The sequence below is a fragment of the Thalassophryne amazonica genome, chromosome 20, assembly GCF_902500255.1.
Source record: "Thalassophryne amazonica chromosome 20, fThaAma1.1, whole genome shotgun sequence".
In the NCBI taxonomy this organism is placed as follows: domain Eukaryota; kingdom Metazoa; phylum Chordata; class Actinopteri; order Batrachoidiformes; family Batrachoididae; genus Thalassophryne; species Thalassophryne amazonica.
In genome coordinates, this window is record NC_047122.1 from 36,838,990 (window position 1) to 36,846,557 (window position 7,568).

The window sequence follows — 7,568 nt, forward strand, 5'->3', positions numbered from 1 at the left end:
GGGTGGGGGGTTGGAACCTATTTCAGTGGTCATTGAACAAGAGGTGGGCTGCACCCTTGACAGGCCGCCAGTCACTCGCAGACAAACAAATTCACACTCTCACTCACACCTACGGTCAAATTAGAGTCACCACATCACCTGACCTGCATGGTTTTGGAAGTGGGAGGAAGCCAGAGGACCCAGAGGGAACCCACAGATACAAACTACACACGGAAATAACCAGGTCCTGAACCCAGGACCTTCTCGCTGTGAGGTACAGTGATCTCCTCATTCATTCACTTGTGTTTTATTATGCTTGAACACCAGAGTGCGCAAAGCGACTGGAACCTATTTAAAATATTTGGTGATGTATTGAGACCCTGTTTGTCTAATGACGTCCTTGTCTTCCTTTTGGACACACACTCCAAAACAGTGTTGCAAAAATTCCACACCATTCCAGAGCACTGTTTCAGGTTAGCCATCAAAAGTTCTGATACATCATAAGCCATGTGTTACCCATTCTTTAAATCCAAGTTTAGTTTACTGTTCCATTTTAGATTTTGTCCTGTATTTGTGGTTGACGTGCTTAAATTGTTAGCCGGGTGGAGCGCAGAGACAAACACACTGTATGCTCAATTATGCAGAAATCACTAAAGTTACTTTTTCAGCCCATCTGGTGCATCAAACCTCATGAGGTGCAGTTGGGTTTGTCCTCATTATTTGTTCTATGAATGTGAGGTGCTGCAAAATAGCATTTATTGCTTTTGAGTTATTGGCTGCACAAGTTGGCTGAAATGCACTAACTCACATTTTTGATGAGCTATATTTTTACCTTAGCTCGATTCCTGAACACGCTACCTGTCTACATCCTCGAACAAGACACTTCACCTGCCTTGTCCCAGCGCACTCAGCTGTCAATGAGTACCAGCCTTGGCTGGGGACGTAACCTGTGACAGACTGGCATCCTGTCCAGGAGGAGTCGCTCACTGACTGTCATCTGCGTCACGATGCGGAATCTGGGGATAAACACAGACGCCAACGGACCTCAGGGCCTGTATAGGACTTAGAAGCAAATAGACCTCAGCTCAAACCATTTAAACTCAATTTTCCACAACTCTACACATTTCATTTTAATAAACAACTCACAACTAGACTGTCTACTATATTTCAGTCAACATTTTTATTCTATTTCCGTAAACGTTTTTACTGAAATGATTAACAGACATTCATTTCAGCTTTTATTTTCTACAATAGCATTTCAGTGGGTCAAACATTTACCTTAGGGCCTGGTCACACGGTACACAGTGATCGCTGAATGAAGGAAAAAGTCACAAAGTCACAAATCATCAAGAAAAGGAGGACGAATGATCCTGCGCTTCTCCCATCACCGAAAAGCCTGTGAATCAAGAGCACCAAAAGTAACGAAACAAAACCGAAACTAACAAAAGAAAAACAAAGCGAATGGCGAACTTGACGCTTTAAACGAAATAAAAAAGAAACATTCATGATGATGTGACTGACAGTGGGTATGAGACCAAGTGCAGCCAGCCGCTTCCTCATGTCTGCAGCACCTGCAGGTGCGAGGTATGGTTGTCTTGGCAACAACGTGTGCACACATACAGGCCAGCTACAAACGGCTGGTGTAAATAGCTACAGGAGTTGATAAAATGTTCTTGCCGCTATTGTTTCTGTATGAAAATGTTGCTTTTCGTCTGAGATCGATAGTCGATAGTCAATGTTCGTGCAAGACGTCGGACTTGGGAGGTTGGACGAAGTTGGATGACACTCAAACTGAACGCTGACGTTACGGAAACTATGCAAACGATGAGGAACAGTCAACAAAGAAAGCAAAATGGAATATGGAAGAATTGAGGTTGTCGTTGGGATTCGTTCACATTTTTCAACACTTTGAAAATTCTGACAAAGCGTCAGCAACAAGAATGGAGCTGGACAACAGTTAAACAATGTCTCCGAAAGTCAACGCAAGTCCTGATTTCTTGTTTCGTTTTGGCTTCGGTGTCCTTCGTTAGTGCCGTGTGACCAGACTTAAGATTTGTTCGGATTCTGTTTAAATGACCTTTAACTGCATAACCTGAACAGTTAAGATCAGCCTTCCACAGGGATCTTAAGATTTAGAATTTTGGCCCATTTCTCCAGACAGAACAGGTTCTCTTTTATATAGTTTGCAGGCCTCTTTGCTCAGAGACATTTTTTATTCTTTCCCAGTTCAGTCCACAGTCTCTCTGGGATTCACGTCAGGCTTTGGCACTGCCACTTCAACACTTTCACTTTGTTCTCTCTAAGCATGACACTTTCGGAGGTGGGATTGTCGTGACCAAGCTTCAGCGTTCTGGATGATGTCTCTAAGGATTGCGTTATTATTTCCAGACGGCACCAAATCATTCTGAATCAAAACAACCCACATCATGGTACTCTGCTCACTGATAGGTTGAATCTGTAAGAAATAGATCCTAAAGAAGAAAGTGGTTTGCACAGTTCCACACTTTTTCTTTTTCTCTGGATGCTGTAGCTTAATTATTTTGATTCTTCTCAATTTTACGTGTAAGAAGAGACTGGTTTGACAGGTAGACCCTTAAATACTGCCAATGCACCTCAATTAACTTTCATTTCTGCCAATTAGCCAATCAGAAGTTTCTAAAGGTAATTATATGAATTTCTGGAGTCTGTCAAGCTGTTTAAGCAGGTGGTCAACCTGGTCTCAATAAATCTTTGTCTCTTGAAAATCTGACATTTTGAATAACAAGAGTGCCAAGGGCCCTGGGTTACCGGCTCAAGTAAAGCTCAAGGAAAAAATGGCCATTTTTGGCATAAAATAGCTGCTATTTCTAAACAAAAATCTATGCAAATAATTTTGGAACAGGAACAATGTCAATGACCAATATGTGCCCTTGTTAAATTAAAAGTTATCGGACAGTGTTTGATAAAACTGGGTCCAAATATCAAAATTGGCTATTTTTTCCATAAATGTGACTACCATTTCCAAACTAACAAATCTACAAATGTGATTTTTAGACAGGAACAATGTTAATGACCCATATTATTACCTTGCTAAATTAGAAAAAAGTTATCAGACAGTTTTTGAGATAATGCGAAAAGCAGATAACAATGACGGATGCTGCATCACGACACAGGTTTAGCAGCCTATTGGCCGGTCACCCAGATACTGAAATAAACGTATCTATCACCTACATTTAAGTTAAATATCTTTATTTGGAAATCAACTAGACATTCTAACTGACTTCCATATATTGTATGATGACCTGAATTGTGTAGAGTTTGAAGGAAATTACATTTTAAGCCTAGCTGTATGCAAACATAAGGCCTCGAGTGTGAACATAAATGCCATGCATCACTCCAGTTTTCCTGAGGGGACGTCTGATCTGACCTGACACAAGTTGTTATATGTGTAATCAATTTACCACCAGCACGCTCAGTCATCCTCTCATACTCTGTGTTTACACAGACACCCCACTGTAGGATTTACATTCATTTGTGAAACAGCTTCTTAAAATAGATGTGAATGTGTTAAGTATTAAACCCTCAGTGGCGGATGAAGTGCGTTTAGCTGCTTTTCCCACAAGCATCCATGAATTCAATAAAGCAAAGCTCTGCTCCAGTAATTCTCAGTAAGTCACAGTGACCCCAAACTCAACTTTCCCTTTAATGTTTGACTTTATACCCAATTAGGAAAATTCAAACATCTTTGGTGTCATATGTGGCAACAGAAATGTTCTGTTTTTGCAGAGCGGTGAGAGTTTTCACATTCTGACTCCTCTTTCCTCCTCTCTAAAGTCAGCTCTCTAACCAGGCGAGCGCTCTCACTGTCGCCCCAGCACGTCTGTACAGAACATTTCTCAAGATGAAATAAAGGATTTTCTCTATTTTACCACCTCTGGTCTGTTCCCTGTCTCTCTTGTGTCCAGACAGATGCTGGAAGAAGAGGAAAACGATAACACAATGCTAAAATACCCTTAGCTGTATGAACACCATCTTCTTTATAATTTGTGGTTAACTGGTATCCCAGTGCAAAGTGTGTGTGTATATATATATATATATATATATATATATATATATATATACACACACACACACACACAAAATTATAAAGTTTGATATTTACGTTAATTATTAAGACATACAATTTGTACATGTTCAATAAAGCCCCTCTATCAATCAATCAAGCCATTGGTGTCTGCAGGAGGGTGTGCATATGCGCATACATGAGCTTTTGACAAGAGCAGAAGTTAGCTTTGAGTTAGTAGAGAAGCTTGAATCTTGATTGAAAATTCATTCAAGCTTCTCTACTATGGAAACCACCTGGACAACTGAGAGCCTACACAGAAACTTTGAGTTAGTGGAAGTTAATGTACATGCTAACAGCCGCAAAGTGTCTTGTAAATCACTCTAAAGGAGTTATCAGGTTACAAAAACAGCGTTTTCAGTTTTAGATGTGTTTATTTCTCGCTATCTTTTACATAATATATGACAAAGCGGTTATATTTACACACAAACAAAACAGAGTTTGCAGCTAGCTAGGCCAGCCTGTGATGTCACCATGCTAATGTCTGCAAAATGTCTTCTAAATCACTCTAGAGGTGTTATCAGGTTCCAAAAACAGCGTTTTCTGTTTTAGAAGTGTTTATTTCTTGCTATCGTTTACATAACATATGACAAAGAGATTATATTTACACAGAAACGAAACAGAGTTTGCAGCTAGCTAGACCAGCCTGTGATGTCACCATGCTAATGTCTTGTAAATCACTCTAGAGGTGTTCTCAGGTTCCAAAAACAGTGTTTTCTGTTTTACAAGTGTTTCTTTCTTGGTATCGTTTACATAATATATGACAAAGAGATTATATTTACACACAAACCAAACGGTTTGCAGCTAGCAAGACCAGCCTGTGATGTCACCATGCTAACATCTACAAAATGTCTTGTAAATCACTCTAGAGGTGTTATCAGGTTCCAAAAACAGTGTTTTCTGTTTTAGAAGTGTTTATTTCTTGCTATCATTTACATAATAGATGACAAAGAGATTATATTTACACACAAATGAAACAGAGTTTGCAGCTAGCTAGACCAGCCTGTGATGTCACCATGTTAACATCTGCAAAATGTCTTGTAAATCACTCTAGAGGTGTTATCAGGTTCCAAAAACAGCGTTTTCTACTTCAACAGTTCTTTTAGTCAGACAGGAAAGATTGTTTTACCTGCTTTACATGTTTCGGCTACTTCCTGTAGCCTTCCTCAGAAGCGTCACAAGATGGGGAAGTGATGTGTCTTATAGGCTCCTACTTCTTGATTTGGCCAGACAGCAGGGAGAACTTACGCACCCTACTGTCTGACGTCTTCTCCAGAACGGCATCCCATGTATGTGATAGGGTGTAGGCCCCCTCATCCCGATTCATGCTTCTTGGACCTCGCTTGCGGCTCTCGATGGCCTCTCCGATCCAGCGGTGGTATTTGTTGCTTTCAGCATGTATGACCCTGGCATTGGTCCAATCCATGATGTGATATTTCCTCTTGCAATGGTTGGATATGGCTGATTTGAGATTTTCCTGCTCGGCTTGTTCTTTTATGGCTCTTGTTTGTCTATTGGCTGTCTCTTTTTCACATTCTTTTTGATGTTCATTTTTCCTTGTTCCAAATTGTCTCCCTGTCTCCCCAATGTATGTGTTGTTGCATGATAAGCACGGTATTTCATATATTACATTGCATTTGTGTTCTGTTTTTTTTTTTATCTTGTCCTTGGGCCTAAATAAAAGCTGTCTGAGTTTGGTGTGTGGTTTGACCGGTGTATTGATGTTGTATTTTTTCATGACTCTTTGGATGCATTCAGTGACCCCCCTGATATATATGGCAGTGTGACTATGGCCGGTTTGTTTTTGTTGAAAGTGTTCTTTTTCTTCTTTTGTACGTGTTTTTCTGTGTTTTGTACCTGTTTTTTTTTTTTTTTACCTTTTTCTATTGCCCATTGTGGATACTGGCAGGTTGTGAGTGCATTGTGTATGTGTGTCTCCTCCTCTTCCCTGTCCTGTGTATCTGTGACTATAGTGGCCCTGTTGTACAGTGTTCTGACTACTGACAGCTTGTGTTCTGTGGGGTGCAAATATTGGTCTGTGTGTGTGGGTTTCCTGTGTATTTTAAGTTTGATACTGCCATCTGTGTTGTGGTGTATTTTTAAATCCAAAAAAGCTATTTCATTGTTTGTTTCCTCTTCGTACGTGAATTTAATGCTGCCTGTATGGTCTATGGTGTTGAGGTGATCTGTGAGCTGTTGTGTGTGTCCGGTTTTTATTTTTTCTAGAATGTCATCGACGTACCTTTTCCAAAATGATATGCTACAGTCTGCTGGTGCTGTAGATATAGCTTGTTGTTCCAAATGCTCCATGAAAAACCCGCTGATAATGGCTGATAACGGGTCTCCCATGGCGAAGCCTTCAGTCTGTTTGTATATGGTGGTGTTGTATTGAAAATAAGTGGATGTGGCAACGAATCTGAGTAGTGACATGATGTCTTCAGCTGTGAGTTTGGTTCGTTTCCAGAGTGATTTGTCCTTACTGAGTCTACTGTGTACGATGTTGAGTGTGACCTCTACTGGGGTTTTTGTAAAAAGTGATATGACATCGTGTGATATGAATATTTCATCCTGTCCTATGGTGATTTGTTGTAAGTCCTTTGCCAATTGTTGTGAGTTCCTGCAGTGCTGTTCAGTGAGTCCGAGGAGGGGTTTTATGATTTCTACAAGAGATTTGGAAAAGTTATAAGTGACGGATCCTATGCTATCGACAATGCTATCCACCGCTGGATCAGAGAGGCCATCGAGATCCGCAAGCGAGGTCCAAGAAGCATGAATCGGGATAAGGGTCCTACACCCTATCACATACATGGGATCAGTGGTGTCAAAAGTACACACATTTGTTACTTAAGTAGAAGTATAGATACTGCAGTTTAAAAACACTCTGGTAAAAGTTGAAGTATCAACTTGACCTCTTTACTCAAGTAAAAGTGAAAAAGTCTGTGCTCCAAAACATACTTAAAGTATAAAAGTATAAAGTAACCTAAAAAAAAAAAAAAAAAAAGGGGGGTAGATGCCACTATATGAATTGAAAGCTTAATTTAAAAACTGATTCGTTCTACATGTGGCCCAAGACCTAAAACCCAAAATTACCCCCCAACACCACGAAAATGTTTCAATTCTAGAAGCTCTGAAATGCAATCTGGGACTATTCCAGACGATAAACTGCAGTGAGTGCAGCATCCATTTAGTGAAGGAAAAACAAAAACAAACAAACAAAAAACCCCCCCACAACTTTCCTTATTCAAATTCATTCCAGTAGTATTCTGCTCTTACTAGGATGCAGCAGTTTTCTAGTTTGGCAGATAGTTCTGGAGGAAATCACTGAAGAAATTAACAAATAGAAAATATGGTTTGGTAACAAACTGTCATTAAATAAAACAGGGATGAAGTGGAGGTGTAAGAGTCACTAGGTGTTCACAGGAAACATTTATTTATGTATGTATGTATTTATTTATGTATGTTCATTGTTAGTTGCTTTTATATTTTC

At 39.9% G+C, this 7,568-nt stretch overlaps 1 protein-coding gene across 1 annotated transcript in view; it reads right to left on the minus strand.

The window, feature by feature from the left end:
- LOC117501919 (small conductance calcium-activated potassium channel protein 1-like) overlaps window positions 1-5,612 on the minus strand; it is a 63,306-nt gene extending 57,694 nt beyond the window's left edge. Inside the window, exon 1 of the mRNA XM_034160883.1 lies at window positions 5,211-5,612. The gene's annotated coding sequence lies outside the window, so the exon portion shown is untranslated. The remainder of the gene's footprint in view (window positions 1-5,210) is intronic.
- Between the last annotated feature and the right edge of the window lie 1,956 nt (window positions 5,613-7,568).